Source organism: Camellia sinensis, chromosome 1, assembly GCF_055761805.1.
Source record: "Camellia sinensis isolate YWXY chromosome 1, ASM5576180v1, whole genome shotgun sequence".
NCBI classification, from domain to species: Eukaryota; Viridiplantae; Streptophyta; class Magnoliopsida; order Ericales; family Theaceae; genus Camellia; species Camellia sinensis.
Window position 1 is genome coordinate 78,068,363 of NC_138961.1, and position 14,979 is coordinate 78,083,341.

Here is a 14,979-nt window from a genome sequence, read left to right on the forward strand (position 1 = left end):
GAGCTCCAAATCCCAACTTTATACCCCTTTTGGACTAAAACGATCTTGATCAAAAGATTTTAAACCTTGAAACCCTCTCTTTCAAAATATTTTTGAAATGAAGTTTCTACGATGTTCCGAGGCTCGCATTTCATTAAATATTGCACTTTTCGGTAAACTGAGTGAGTACAAAGTTGAAATGAATGAAATAGAGATGAAATCTTTGAAAAATATTTCAAAACACCTTGTTTAGGGGTTTGGAGTTGAAAAAAAGAGGAAAGGAGAGAAAAAAACTAGTTTGGGAGAAGTTCGGCATAAATCCGGGTAGGATAGAAACTGAGCGGCTTCACGAAAATAGGTATAACTTTTTTTTTATAGTTGGAATTTTGATGCAAGGATGCCACCATTGGAAAGCTTACTTCCGGGGCTTCAATTTGGACACAAGAATGACCTGAAAAAGAGTCCATACGAAGGAGTTATGGCCATTTGAAGCTGGACCTGGAAAGTAGAATTTTGCCTGTCGTCCAGAAAAATGGGCTGTCGACCGGAAAAGTAGCTAGTCAACCCAAAAAGGTGGTCGGTCGACTAGAAAATGTGGCTGACTGACCACTAAGGCCCCAAACTTAGTTTTTTTTGAAGATATTTTCCCTCCAACTATCTTCCACAACCTCTAGTTGTCTTATAATCAGATATTTCGACCAAGCTCTTGCTTTTTTGCTATATATGAAGCCATATCTCATATATTCAAGAAGAGAACATTTTGAGCAATTGTGGGAGCTTCTCACACTAAAATCTCTCTCTCCCTCTACAAATTTAAGAGCTAAATTTCAACTTTTCTCTCTAGTTTGCTCTCCCTTTTGCCCTTGTGTGCATACAATAGATATACCTCTCCTTTGCCTACACTTCCTTAACCAAACATGACCACCATTGGGCTGAGATTCTTTGGGACTTTTTTTGAGCTCCAAAAGGTGATTTTAGCTCAGAATTGGGGCTGTTCTTGCTACTATGCTTCAGGAGGTGGTCTACAGCCCCCTTTTTTGGTCGGCAGCCCACCAGGAGGTCCCCATGTTGGAGCAGAAGCAATCTGGAAGTTTGTGCAGTGTTCTGAGATCAAATCAAATGCAAACAGAGGCAATTCCAGGCATGGCAGTGGATTTCCAAGCGAGGCAATCCAGCATGCATGCATTCGTCGCCTCGAGGACCTCTTTTAACTGCTTTCCTTAGCTGCTTTACTTTGTTAGCTAGTTCATCAGTTTTGTATTAAATTAGTTAACGTGCTTAACTAATAAATTTGTTTTGTAATAATTAGTTAACTAGGAACAGTTAATTAGTTTGGTTTATAATTAGCGTAGCTAGTTAGCTTATCATTCGGACTCTCCGTCAAGAGGGCAAAATGTTGTAATAAGTGTGCGTGCGTGTGTGAATGTCTTCTAACCCCACGTCTTTCTTCCTTTTATTTACCCGCTTTCAGTGGTTAGATTAGGGCATATTTCAATTAGCATACCTTATGCTTTGCATGCGTGCATCATTCATTTGTCTTGCATGCACTGGGCTCGGTGCATCATACAAACTGCATTGTATTTCAATTCCTATTTGAATACATGTTATCAAATCATCGCATTCATATGCCATCTTAGATAGCTGAGCCTACTTAGTTGCATTTTTCATGTGTTGCATTAGGCATTGTTGACATAGCTAGGATCATGCATTGATTTCTAACTTAGATTCTGTTTTGACTCGGAGTACACTGTGAGTGTTTATGCTTTAGCATCCTTGCATGTGTGTAACTGACTGCCATGATAGCATGCTTTCCATGAGGCTAACTGCTTAAGTGTTTAAATGCATGAATGCCTGTGGATGAAGGCTTCATTGCTTGAATTGGAACAATTCATCAAAATGTGCGTTTTAAGCCCACTTTACGGAGTGGCAAAATCATGTTGTTTTCTAAGCCCACTTTAGGGTGGCAAATTCGCATCTTAGCTTACTTGCGAGTAGCACTTTCAAACCATTTTCGAAAAACAAACATGAGATGTTCTGTTCCAAATTGAGTGATTTGGTCTATGCTTGAATGCTGTGCGCATCACATAGTAAGGTTAGCTAATAATCGGAATAAGAAACACATGTGTTTGCAAAACAACATATCATGCTTAGTAGAGGCCGATCCTTTGATCGAGCGAGCGGGGGTGCTCATTTCATGACCTTCCCCTCTTGTACCCAAGTTCTCGAGCCGAGGCAACTTTGGTGATGACGGACAGGTGGCCTTAGGCACGAGTCAGGGTTTCCTAAATTTCCCAAAATAAAATATTTAGGCGGCGACTCTTAAAATCTGGCAAAGCTGTCTATGTTTGGCGCTTTTTGTTTAAAATCGATTTTCCAAAACGATTTGCCGGATTTGGACTCTTTGGTGATTTATCTATCTTACGTTGCACTTTGTGAGATTAGATTCAAAACCGTGACAGGAGTTTGAATTGTAGTAGCAAGAACCCAATTCGCGCCCTCTCCGAAAAGTGGGGCGCGCGGAACGAGTTCGGGCGGTCTACAACAGTAGAGAAAGTTTGCACTCTTTCTATATCTTTACTTATAGCTCAAACCTTTCTTTTACACTCCTTTTCTTTGGTATCTACATTGATTTTCAGAGTTTTAAAAGGGCCAAAAATCATGTTTTGAGGTTTCAAAAGTGGAGGTGTTAGCCACCCCTCCTTGTTCTTGCTTACTAGCCTTCACTCTTCTCTTTATTGTTTTGCTTTTTAGGCTCTTTTCATTAAATTTTGCCTCTGTTTTTCATGTGTTAAGGGCTGTTTTGGGGTTGTCCAAGCCTTTTAAATTGATCCATGCTTTGTATAGTTTAGCTATTGTCTCATAAGTTAGCATACATAACTTGTTGCCTGTTGTTCTAAGCATTTCTTTATACTTTTCGTGTTTAAGAGTCTAATCTTAACAACCAATCCACCATCCATCTCTTTCATTCTTGAGAATGATTTCAATCGATTGAGGTTGTTCAAGACATGTAAGAAAGACTAGTACTTAATGGCTTAATTTTTTGAAAGATTCATTGCCAACAGTATAGTCTTTCTCTCATGATTTAGAAGAACCTCTCGTTTGACATTACTTCTTGTTTAGAGGACTTTGACATCACTTCAAGACAAATGGACTAAAGAATGGCAAGGATTCATAATATTGGCTTAAAAATTGGATCAACACACATAAAGAAAATGGCTTAAATTGCTTCAACTTGGCCGAACGTTATGCCAAGTTCCTTGTGTCAAGAGTCATCACATGCTAATCCATGGCATTTTGATGATTCTTGAAGCGTTGCAACCACCCTCTTTGAGTTCATACTATGACAAGAGGGAGGGGTGGTCTCATTCTTTGCATTTCATTGATTTTTGTCCAAAATTGCATCTGAGACCATCAAGCAATCATTTTGCTCATTGGTAGCTTTGGAATCAATTTCAACCTTCTCTTGAGACTTTCCCATGACTGAAGAGGGAAAAAGGGACAAACAGAGCTTGAGCACATTCTGTCTGAACTGGTTCACCTCAGAACACGAAAATAGAGCTTTGCACCAAATTGATGCACGTCCGGCCCTCAGCGTGTGGCCAACAGGGCAGTTTTGTAGAAAACAGAGGCACTGGCTGAAGGTGAAATAGAGTTGGCTTGGGCAGACAGAGTTGCTCTCTGGCGCTGTGCGTGCAACCTTCATCCATCTTCACTTACGCATTTATTGAATATAATTAATCGTTTCATTAGTGTTATAATTTTCATAGTTGTAAATTACTTTTATTGTAATTAATTAGTTGTAGCAAGTTAATTTTGCAAAGTTTTGTAACTAATTAGTTAGTAAATTAGTTATTCCATTTCGTTTTGTAATTAGTTAGTTAACTAGAATAGTTAGTTGATTCAATTGTTGTAATAAAGTAGTTAATTATTATTCATTTGGTTTTGTAATAGTTAGCTTAATTTGGACTTTTGGACATTGATTCGCACCCTCCTGCGCGAGGGATCAAATGATGTAATAATGTGTATGTCTTCCAACCCCACGTCTTTCTCCTTTTTATTTATCTTCTTATGATGGTTTGATTAGGGGCATCATATATATATATATATATATATATTATGATTCTTCATGTTTGTATCCATTCGTATTGGATGCACCGAAGCTCAATTCATCATTCTAACAGCATTGCTAGTTTTAATACTTATTTGAATATGTTCTTAGACCGCATGCTATTTCTTTGATTCATATACGATGCTTATTAGCCGAGCCTAGTAATTGCATATCGCATGTGTTGCATTAGTCATAACAGCATAGTTAGAATCATGCATTTTTTTAACTCTTTTGTTTATTTTGGCTTGGAGTACTAGGTAAGCTTTTCTTTGCTTTAGCATAATTGCATGCATGTAAATGTTGCCATGTCTAGCATACTTACCATGAGGCTAAGTTCTTAAATGATAAACTGCTTGTATGCCTATGGATGAAGGCTTATTATTTGAATTGGAATAATTTGAGTAATGTTTATATGTGATCACTTTTTCAAGTGGTACATCTTTTGAAACAATTTTGCAAATCAAACATTAAACAAATGTTCCAATTCTCATGATTTAGTCTATACTTGTGTGTGTGCGCATCACATAGTAATGCCAGCCTAAATAATCGGAACATGAGCATATAATGTTGAAAAAAATCATATCATGATTAGTAGAGGCCGATCTTTGATCGGACGAGCGGTGGTGCTCAGAAGTATTCATGACCTTCCCCTATCGTACCTAAGTTCCCAAGCCAAGACAATCTTGGTGATGACGGACATGTGGCCTTTGGCACGAGTCATGGGTTTCCTAAATTTCCCAAAAATATTTAGGTGGCAACTCTGCATCTGGCAAAGTAGTCCAATTTTGGCATTTTTGATTCAAAATCAATTTTCCAAACGATTTGCCGGATTTGGACTCTTTGGTGTTTATCAATTTCACATTGCACTTGTGAGATTAGATTCAAAACAACAAGTGGAGTCTGAACTGCAGGGCTTATATTCGAGCATCCGAAATGGGGTGCGAAAAAGTCGAGCTGCAATTTCTGGCAACTTTGCTAGGGACTTAGAGAACTTGACTTGAACTTCATGATATGAAATTTTATTTGCACTTACATGTTTCTTTGCATTGCATTTGCATTGGTGCGCCTAAGTCACTGTGTTTGCCACCTGCTATTATTGGACGGTTTGTAGAAGGCTTGCCTAAAAAGCTTGCCAAAAGGCTGACCGGTGTAGACACCCCATTTTTGACCGTCCTCAAGACTTGGTTGTGCTTGCAGGTCCATCCAGCAACAAGTTTGGTTGTTCGTCGAGCATTCGAACTTCGCAGTAGAACGTCATAGGTTTGAGCTTTCCAAACCCTGTTTCATTTCTGCCCCATCTTTGGACCATGCTTTGGTCCCTCCGCATTGCTTGTTTTAGTGCATTGCTAGCCATGATCAAGGGTTTCCGGCCATGGTCTAAGCCCTGTCGGCCATTGATGAGGCCTGCCGGCCAACACTAATGGCCGGCCGAACACCTTGTTTCAACAGATAGTATTTTAGATATTTTGAGCCAGCTGTGGCTCACTGAGCCATCCTCCATACATGTGTATGGATGGATGGAGGCAAGTTTAAGTTCGTCAAGCAAGCTTTTGCTTGCATTGCCTATATAAGGGGAGGTGCCTCCCCTTTCTCAAGGGTTCAGAAAATTTAGAGACTAAATATCTCTCTCTCTCTAGAATTTTCTCTCTCTTTCTATATATATACATATATATATTGAGCCTTAAAGTGTTGTTTCTTCACACTTTTGCACTCAAACACCTTCATTTTGGAGCTGAAGTCCATTGGAGCTTGTTTTGAGGTCTTGGCATTGGTTTTGGTCCAAGTTTGTTGCTGAAGTTGCTGTCTTGCCTTAGTTCTTCAAGGGTAAGAGACTAGCCCCTTTTAGGCTTTGTTTTGCTTAAGCATTTAGCCACCTTTGTATGCTGTTTTAGGCCAAGCTTTCAACTACAAAAAATTTTGTTTTTAGGTATTTAAGATGGTTGTTTGAGGCCTTGTTTGAGTTGGGGGTGGTCTACTCCCTTTGTGGCTTGTTTTGCTTTGTGCTCTGTTTTAAAGCCTTTTAAACCATCCTGTTTTGGACTTTTAACCACTAAATTCCAAAGGAATTTCAGTGGTGGAAAGTGGCTTTTGGGACCCAAAATAGGTGGGGGTGGTCCCCCCATTTTGTATCTTGCTAGCTTGTGTTGATTGACCTATCAAATGACCATGTGTTTCTACCCTTTTGAGGCTTAGTTTGAGCATATTTTTGTGACTTTTTGGACCTGCCATAACTCTATTTTGGCATGGTTTGGTCACCTCTTGCAGGCTTTTGGTACTTGTAGTGCAATCATGCTTGTCTGCCTAACATGCTTCATGCTTATAGTTCATCATTCTAACATGTGTTAGCTTTGCTCCAACACATTTTTGCCACTGATTTAACATACTTGAGGTCTATTCTAACTGGTCTTGGTCATATATGTTTAGCTTTGTATAGCTATAGTATAGTTGGGCTTCATTAGCTTTGTGTTTGAGATCTCTAGCATGCTTTGAATGTGATGATTGCATGCCTTAGCCTCATTTCTTACTTGATTTCAGTGTGTATGGTATAGTCACACTCTCACATGTTCTACTCTTTCAATGCTTTTGAGAGATGTCACCTATGCCTTGTTTATAAGCTAATATGTATGCAAGCTTGTCTAAGTTTGTGGGCTACCATTTCAACATGTTTTGGCCTTTGTTTTGGCATGGTTGAGGTCTGTCCATAGTTGGTTTGGTCATTTGTGCTATGTATTGCATGCCACTTGTGTAGATCCCTTTGCTAGCCTTATGCTTTAAGCCCTCTAGTATGCCTTATTTGCGATGTTTATATGATATGACATCGTTTAACATGTTATTTCAGAGCATATAGCCTTGCCATACTCTCATGTATATCACTCTTTCAATGCGTTTAAGAGTTGAGCTTTTTGCCTTGCTTGCGAGCCATAACTTGGGCATGCTTTTCTTGCTTCTTGTGCTTAAGTTTCATCACATTTCAGCCACTGTTTTGGCATGCATGAGGACTATTTGGGGCTGGTTCAGTCCATTGAGCATTGTATTGCATGGTCCTAGTGTTGTATCCTTCACTAGTTTTGACGCTTAAGTCTCTTAACATGTTGTGCATGCGTTGTTTGTGTGTTAGAGCCTTACGTTTCATGCCAAGATTAGCATGTCGTTTGCATAGCATGTTGTTTGTGTAAATTGCATCATCTTCAACCAGACATTATATTGAACACGAGGTGGATTGGTCCACTTCATACTCAAAGTGATGAAAGTGAGCCAATCCCCTTTGTCTCCATTGCCTTTCACCTCTCATGATAAGGCAATGGTCTTAGAGTCTTGTTTGCATTGCATTCATTGAATGTGTACAAGATTGGATCTTTGGCCATCAAGCATTGCACGCTTGATTGATGGTCTTGGATCCAATGATGCCTCTCCCTTGATGTTTTGAGGTGATATGGGGTGGCATAGTACATACATGCCCTAGGGAGACCCTCCATTTCCTTTGTTTTTGTGCTCTGTTGCAGAATGGCGTCACAGCACACCAGTGGCCGGCAATGCCACATTGATGGTCGGCACCCTTCCATCCTTGGCCGGCAGAGGCCCACTCTTGGCTGGCAGGTGGCTGACAGCCACCTTTCATGGCCGGCAGGCCACTGGTGCACTCCCCAGCCTTGATTTGGTAAGGTTCAACAGCAAGTCCTTAAAGACACCTTGCAAACAGAGCCTCAAGAGAGCAAACCAGAGAGCTTTTCGGGGCGGAAACCGTGCATGCATCTTCTACTCTTCGAGCAGAGCTGGGGCAGCTTGGTTTAATGCTTACTTGTTAGTTAGCCTTAATTTGTAATTTAATTAGCTAATTTGTTATTTAGTTGAAGTGGTGTAATAATTAGTAAGCAGATTGCTTATTATTCAATTTGGTTGTGTAATAATTAGTTTAATTAGATTATTAGATTAGTTGCTTAGGTTAGCTTAGCTTTTATTCGGACCCTCCGTCGAGAGGGCATATTGTTGTAATAAGCGTGCGCGTGTGTGTGTATGTTTTCCAGCCCCACCTCTTTCTCCCTTTTATTTACCAGCTTTTGATGGTTAGTTTTAGGGCATGTTTCAATTAGCATACTTATGCTTTGCATGCGTGCATTATTCATTCGTATTGCATGCACCGGGCTCAGCGCATCATTCAAACTGCATTGTATTTCAATACCTACTTGAATACGTGTTTCAAAGCATGTTATCAAGTGTTGCATTCATATGCTATCCTAGCTAGCCAAGCCTATTTTAGTTGCATTTTTGCATGTGTTGCATTAGGCATTTTAACATACTTAGGATCATGCATGATTTCTAACTAGTTTTCTGTTTTGGCTTGGAATATGTTGTAAGTGTTTATGCTTTAACATCCTTGCATGTGTGTAAGTGTTGCCATGTTTAGCATGCTTGCCATGAGGCTATGTCCTTAACTGCTATGATTGCGTGAATGCCTGTGGATGAAAGCTTCATTGCTTGAATTGGAACAATTCATCAAAATAAGCGTTTTAAGCCCACTTGTTTGTGACAAATCATGTTTTAAGCCCATTTGAGGGTGGCAAATCCGCAAATCCGCATTTTAGCCTACTTGAGGGTAGCAACTTCAAACCATTTTCGAAAACAAACATGAGAAGTTTTGTTCCAAATTGAGTGATTAAGTCTATACTTGTATGCTGTGCGCATCACATAGTAATTCTAGATTAATAACCGGAATAAGAATTAGTAGAGGCTGATCCTTTGGTGATGACGGACACATGGACTTTGGCACGAGCTAGGGTTTCCTAAATTTCCCAAAAATAAAATATTTAAGTGGCAATTTTGAAATCTGGCAAAGCAGTCAATGTTTGGCGCTTTTTGATTAAAATAGATTTTCCAAAACGATTTGTCGGATTTGGACTCGTTGGTAATTTATCAGTCTTACATTGCACTTTGTGAGATTAGATTCAGAACCGTGACAGGAGTCCGAACTGTAGTAGCTATGAACCCAAATCTGCACCGTCACGCACGGAGGAAGTTCGGGCGGTCTACAACCGATTGCGGGCTCTACCACGGTGGGAACACAACCCTGGGATCTTGACTGCCGTTGTATCGTTTGATTCTTCTTTCACTTCTCGGTGTTAGGTGTAAGAGGTATATTAGGTAGTCTTGCTGAGGTATCCTTTTTTTTTACCATGTGGCCTAGTTGCATATCGGAAGCCATAGAGACTATTCCAAACTAGGACAGGTTACTCACTTGAATATAGGATTGCATGAAACCGCTTTGGTTGAATAGTGAACCCTAGTTCCTGATGAAACTAGGACAGGGTAACCCTACCCCCTCATAGGGGTGTTTTGGATGTCACTTAACTGGTATGTGCTTTATAGTGAAACTATACAGGAAGGTGCATTTCAGTTGCAAGTTGGATATCAGTTTTGGGGGTAGAATTCAGTGTTCAGAACAGTCCTACAGTTTTGATTACATCTGTGTGTTGTTAACATCTAAGTTGAGGTGTTGTGCGTTTTCTGATTTCTGCTTTTTTTTCTTGTTTTATTTCTTTTTGCTAGGTAGTTTATCACAATAGCTTCGAAAAGTTCGGATATCCCACGAGCACTCTGGACGCATGTCAGAAGGCTTTACGGATTTGGAGATCTTGTTAAAGGACAATCTGTGTTTGCTTCACTCCCCCCCGTTACGAGACAGAGAAGAGTTAGACACAATTCACTAGTCCAACGACCACCCCCACCTAGTCAGGCTCAGCCTTCTACATTTAGGCCAGCATGAGATCACTCACCTATTCAGATGACACTATACCCTTTAGTTAGTATAGAGGACTTGATCTGTCATCTCCAGCAAACAGTGGAAACCATGCAGCAAGATGCTGCTCGTCAGGAAGAAGCCATAGCCCATCAAGCCGAAGTAATAAACAGGTTGTAGCAACAATAACGATAGCAAGCAGCGACTTTTACATCCCATGCACCTCCTACGGGTATCCTAGCACTTGGAGCCACACTCCATACTGCTAATGCCCAGGCTGAGAATCAGGGCAATCCGATAGACCCCATCCCACCACAAGACTCCAAGACACCAGTGTACCAAACTGAGGCTCCGTTTGAATTTGAAGTTGACCCGACTATTGTAGACACCCTATTTTTGACCGACCTTAAGACTCATATGTCACCGATTGAGTGCTCAGTGATGATGCATATTGTGCTTGTTCTGAGGTTTCGGAGTCTCGGCTGAGAGCCTTGCTTTCGGACTTCGGGGCTCCTTTGTGCTTTACCTCGGTTTGTGAACTAGGTCCTGTTTTCTCTATTTTTCTCTTCCCGAAGGAAGGGAGAGGTCTTGTAGACCATCTCTTAGTGGCCGTAGGCTACGTTTCGTGGTCATAGACCACTTTTCTCGTTAGGAGACCAGTTTCTAGTTTTCGGAGCCGTCGGCTGCACGCCTCGGTTCTGGACCGCTTAACTACCTCCGTTTGCTCCGATTTTCGGCACACACCTTGTTTCCTTTCCCTAGAGGGACACTGTGGCCCGGGAGACCACCTTCGGGGTCGCACGCCACTTCTAGCGCTTAATAGTCAGTTTTCGAGGCCCCCAGCTGTGCGTTTTGGCCCCCAAACCCTCGTTTTGCATCAGTTAGGGTTCATTTTTGGCATGGACCCTAGTTTCATTGTTAGGAAGGTGGTACAAGGGTGGGAGACCACCTTTTCCTCTTGGAGACCAGCTTTCTCCTCGGAGACCACTTTTCTCTCTCCTCCAACCAGTTTTCTTGTCGAGAAACTGGTCTTCCTCACTTTTGAGCCATAATTTCTGGTTTCCCATACCACCATTGTGTTGCATTCATCTGGGAGGCCACCAATATGGGTAAGCCGACCACCTTTGGTGCTTGACCCTTTTGACCCCTTGGTCTCCCTCACTTTTGAGCCGTAATTTCTGGTTTCCTATACCGCCATTGTGTTGCATTCAGCTGGGAGGCCACCAATTTGGTATGGCCGACCACCTTTTCAACCTGACCCTTTTGACCCTTGGTCGGCCGGCCAGGGTAAGTGGTCGGCCGACCACTTGAACTGGTCGGCCAGCCATCTCTTTTTTTGTCTCCTTGAGTGCAATACAGCTGTGTCACCTAAGAGGTATTTGCCTCGTCCTCCGAGATTTAACCCTCTTGTTTGTCTTCTTAAGGAAGATTTGGTCCCTTTTTCTTAGCTTCTAAGAGAAGTTTGACCTTTTGTCAAGCTTCTTGAGGAAGCATGACCCCTTTGGTCTAGCTTCCTCAAGAAGCTTGACCCCTTTGGTTTAGCTTCTTTTAGAAGTTTGGTCCCTTTGCTTGAGGCTTCTCCAAGAAGCCTTGGACCTCTTCTCCTATAAGAGAGGCCCTCCTCTTCATTTCCAAGGGTTGAAAAATTTGGCTAAGGCATTGTATACACCTCTCCTCCATATCCCTCTATTCCAAGCTTCAAACTCCATAGTTCTTGACCCCTTTGCCTACCACCTCACAACCACACCTCCCCATCATCCATCTAAACATCTTGGAGCTTGTTTTCAGAGGCTAAGGAGTCACATTGTTGGTCCAGAGCTGCTGGAGTTGCTGTGCTACAAGGGTAACACATTTCTTCCCTTTTAAGCACTCTTTTTGCTTCATATCTTAGCTCTATTTGCAAGCATCTTTGGGTTTCGTCATAAACTGAAAAAAGTTTTGTTTTGAGCTTATAAACATGTTTGTTTAAAGTCATTTTTCTGTTGGGGGTCATCTACCCCCTTGCATGCTTCATTCCCTCATGTTTAGGGCTACGCATTAGAGCATTTGTGTTGGACTCGGTTTGGTCATTTAGCCACTGAAATCTAGTGGATTTTCAGTGGCTAACATGTGTTTTTGAGCCCTAAAATTAGAGAGGGGTGACCATCTCACCCCTTGATTTGTTTACTAGCTTTGTTGGCCTTCCAAAGGGGCTCCTACTTGCATGTTTCAAAGCCATATTTCAGGCCCTATTTGGTGAGTTCTAAGGTCTTCATAGGCTCTATCCAGAGCCCATTTTTTTCATATAAAGTGTCTATTAGGCATGTGTAGAACAATCCTATTCAAGGCCTTTCAAAGGGGCTTTCACTTGCATGCTTCCTAGACTAATTTCAGGACCTTTTTGGTGGGTTTTAGGACGCTCATAGCCTCTTTCCAGAGGTGGTTTTTCCATTTTGTGTGTCCATCATACATGTGTAGAATAACCCCTTGCATGGCCTTCCAAAGGAGCCTATCATTCTTGCATGCATTGATTGAGTTTCAGTGGGTTTTTGGGTATATTTTGGCATGGCGTACTTCTGTTTTTGGCTGGTTTGGTGAGCTCTCATATGCTTCATATAGTTGTAGCACAACTCATGGTTCACTAGCTTTCTTTGCATGCTTTGTTGACCCTTGATTTTAGCACTTTTTGGCCATGCCTTAAACTGATTTTGTGCATATTTTGGACTGCCTTAGCTCTGTTTATGGGTCTCATGGTCGAATGATGCTTGTTTTGCATGCTTGTAGTTCAATGTCCATGCTTAGCTTTGAGTTTTGAGGTCCACTACATGCATATACTGAGGTGTTTTCATGCTTTAGGGTCATTTTGTATCATATTCCAGAGCCTATATGAATGCCATATTCTCATGTTTTCTACTCCTTAAGTGTGCTTGAGAGTTGTCCATGAATGCCTTGTTTTCGGAACATTGAATGAGCTTCATTTCTTTGCATGATGAGCCATCATTTTAAATTATTTTTCCACTGTTTCAGACCTGCCTAGGGTCTGTTTGGGGTTAGTTTTGCCATTTGTGCATTGCTTTGGGTACCTCTAGTGTAACGCACTTCACTAGTTTCGGCACCCGAACCATCTAACATGCATTAGGTGACATATTTGCATGATTTGGGACCATCTTTTATGCCATTTCAGAGCTGTATCATGTGCCATTCTATGCCATATTTCATCCTTTGCCATGCTTAGTTAGAGTTGCATATTGTACCTTAGGATCGGTCCTTTGCACTCGTGCATATTTGCATGTATCTCAGTTGTCTCATTTTCATCACATGGCCACTAATATGAGTGTGGCTGAGGTCCACTCATATTGGTTTAAGTCCATCTTGCATTTGTATATGCCATTTAGTTCATGTGCGCATGATAGTCTTCGTAAGTGCATTGTGTATGCCATGTTATGTCACATGCATTGTGTATGCCATTTTAGCCCATAGCATTGCGTATGCTAGGTTGCATGTTAGTCGCATTGTGTATGTCATCTCATTGCTTTTTGTTTGGAGTAGGGTTTAGTCCGAACACGGGAAACGAGGGACGTTTCGCACTCTAAGTGACGAAACGTGCCACGATTCTCGGTCGCCGACACTCTTGACTGTCCATGATAGAGTTGTTGGCTTTACTTGTTTATATGTGCATTCATTTCACATCGAGTCGTGCAATTCGACTTCTCGGCCATCATGCATCGAGATGCGTGATTGGTGGCATGAGGATCGAGGACTACACTCCCTAGAGATTGTGCAATGATAGAGAGAGTGGTCGTGCACACATTTGTTAAAAATACATTGCCTTTTCTCTCTCTTGCCTTTGTTGCAGAAAAAAACCAGAAGCCAAAGGTGGAAACTGGTCAGCCGACCAGATTTTCTGGCAGGCCGACCACCCTCTTTGGTTTCCACCACAAAGGGTGGTCGGCAGGTGGTCTCCCATGCTAATAACTGGTCGGTGGCCTTCCCAAGGTGGAGTTTCAGCCTTCTGGAGCTTTGTGCAAGTTTCTGAGATCAATTGCAAACAAAGGTGAGGCAAGGCATCGCGATGAAATTTACCAACAAGGTGACTCGAGCATGCATGCATCTTTCATCAGTCAGAACAAAGCTGAGGCAGTCCATTACTTGTAGTATTGCATGCTAGTTTATTCTCTTTCCTAGTTAATTTGTTAATTAATTAGGATTTTTGTAATATTTAATTAGCTAGAGTAGTTAATTGTTCATTCGGACTGTATTATTTATTCAGACCCTCTGAGCGAGGGCACCATTGTAATAAGTGTGCGTGTGTGTGATGTATGTCTTCCAACCCCACGTCTTTCTCCCTTTTATTTACCAGCTTATGATGGTTAGATTAGGCCATGTTTCAATTAGCATATTTATGCTCGCATGATTGCATTCATTCATTTGTTTTGCATGCACCGGGCTCGGCGCATCATACTAACTGCATTGTATTTCAATTCCAAGTTGAATACGTGTTAGCTGTAGCATCTCATATGCCATTCTTAGGATAGCCGAGCCTATTGTAGTTGCATTTTGCATGTGTTGCATTAGCCATTTTAACATGAACTAGGATCATACATTGATTACTAACTAGTTTCTGTTTTGGCTCGGAGTACTCGGAAAGTGTTTATGCTTTAGCATCTTTGCATGAGTGTGAGTGTTGCCATGATAGCATGCTTACCATGAGGCTAATTGTTTATGTGATATAACTGCGTGAATGCCTGTGGGTGAAGGTTGGATTACCTGAATTGGAACAATTAATTGAATGCGAGTTTTAAGCCCACTAGATAGTGGCAAAACCATGTTTTCTAAGCCCACCTGAGGGTGGCAAATCCACATCTTAGCCTACTTGCGGGTAGCACCATCAAACCATTTTCAAAATAAACAAACGGGTACGCGATGTTTTGTTCCAACTTAGGCAATCTAGTCTATACTTGTATGCTGTGTGCATCACGTAGTAAATCTAGGCTAATAACTGGAATAAGAGCACATAATGTTTTCAAAACTCGATATCATGGTTAGTAGAGGCCGATCTTTGATCGGGCGAGCGAGGGTGCTCACGAAGTGACCTTCCCCAATCGTACCCAAGTTCCCAAGCCGAGGCAACTTTGGTGATGACGGACACGTGGCCTTAGGCAAACGAGTCAGGGTTTCC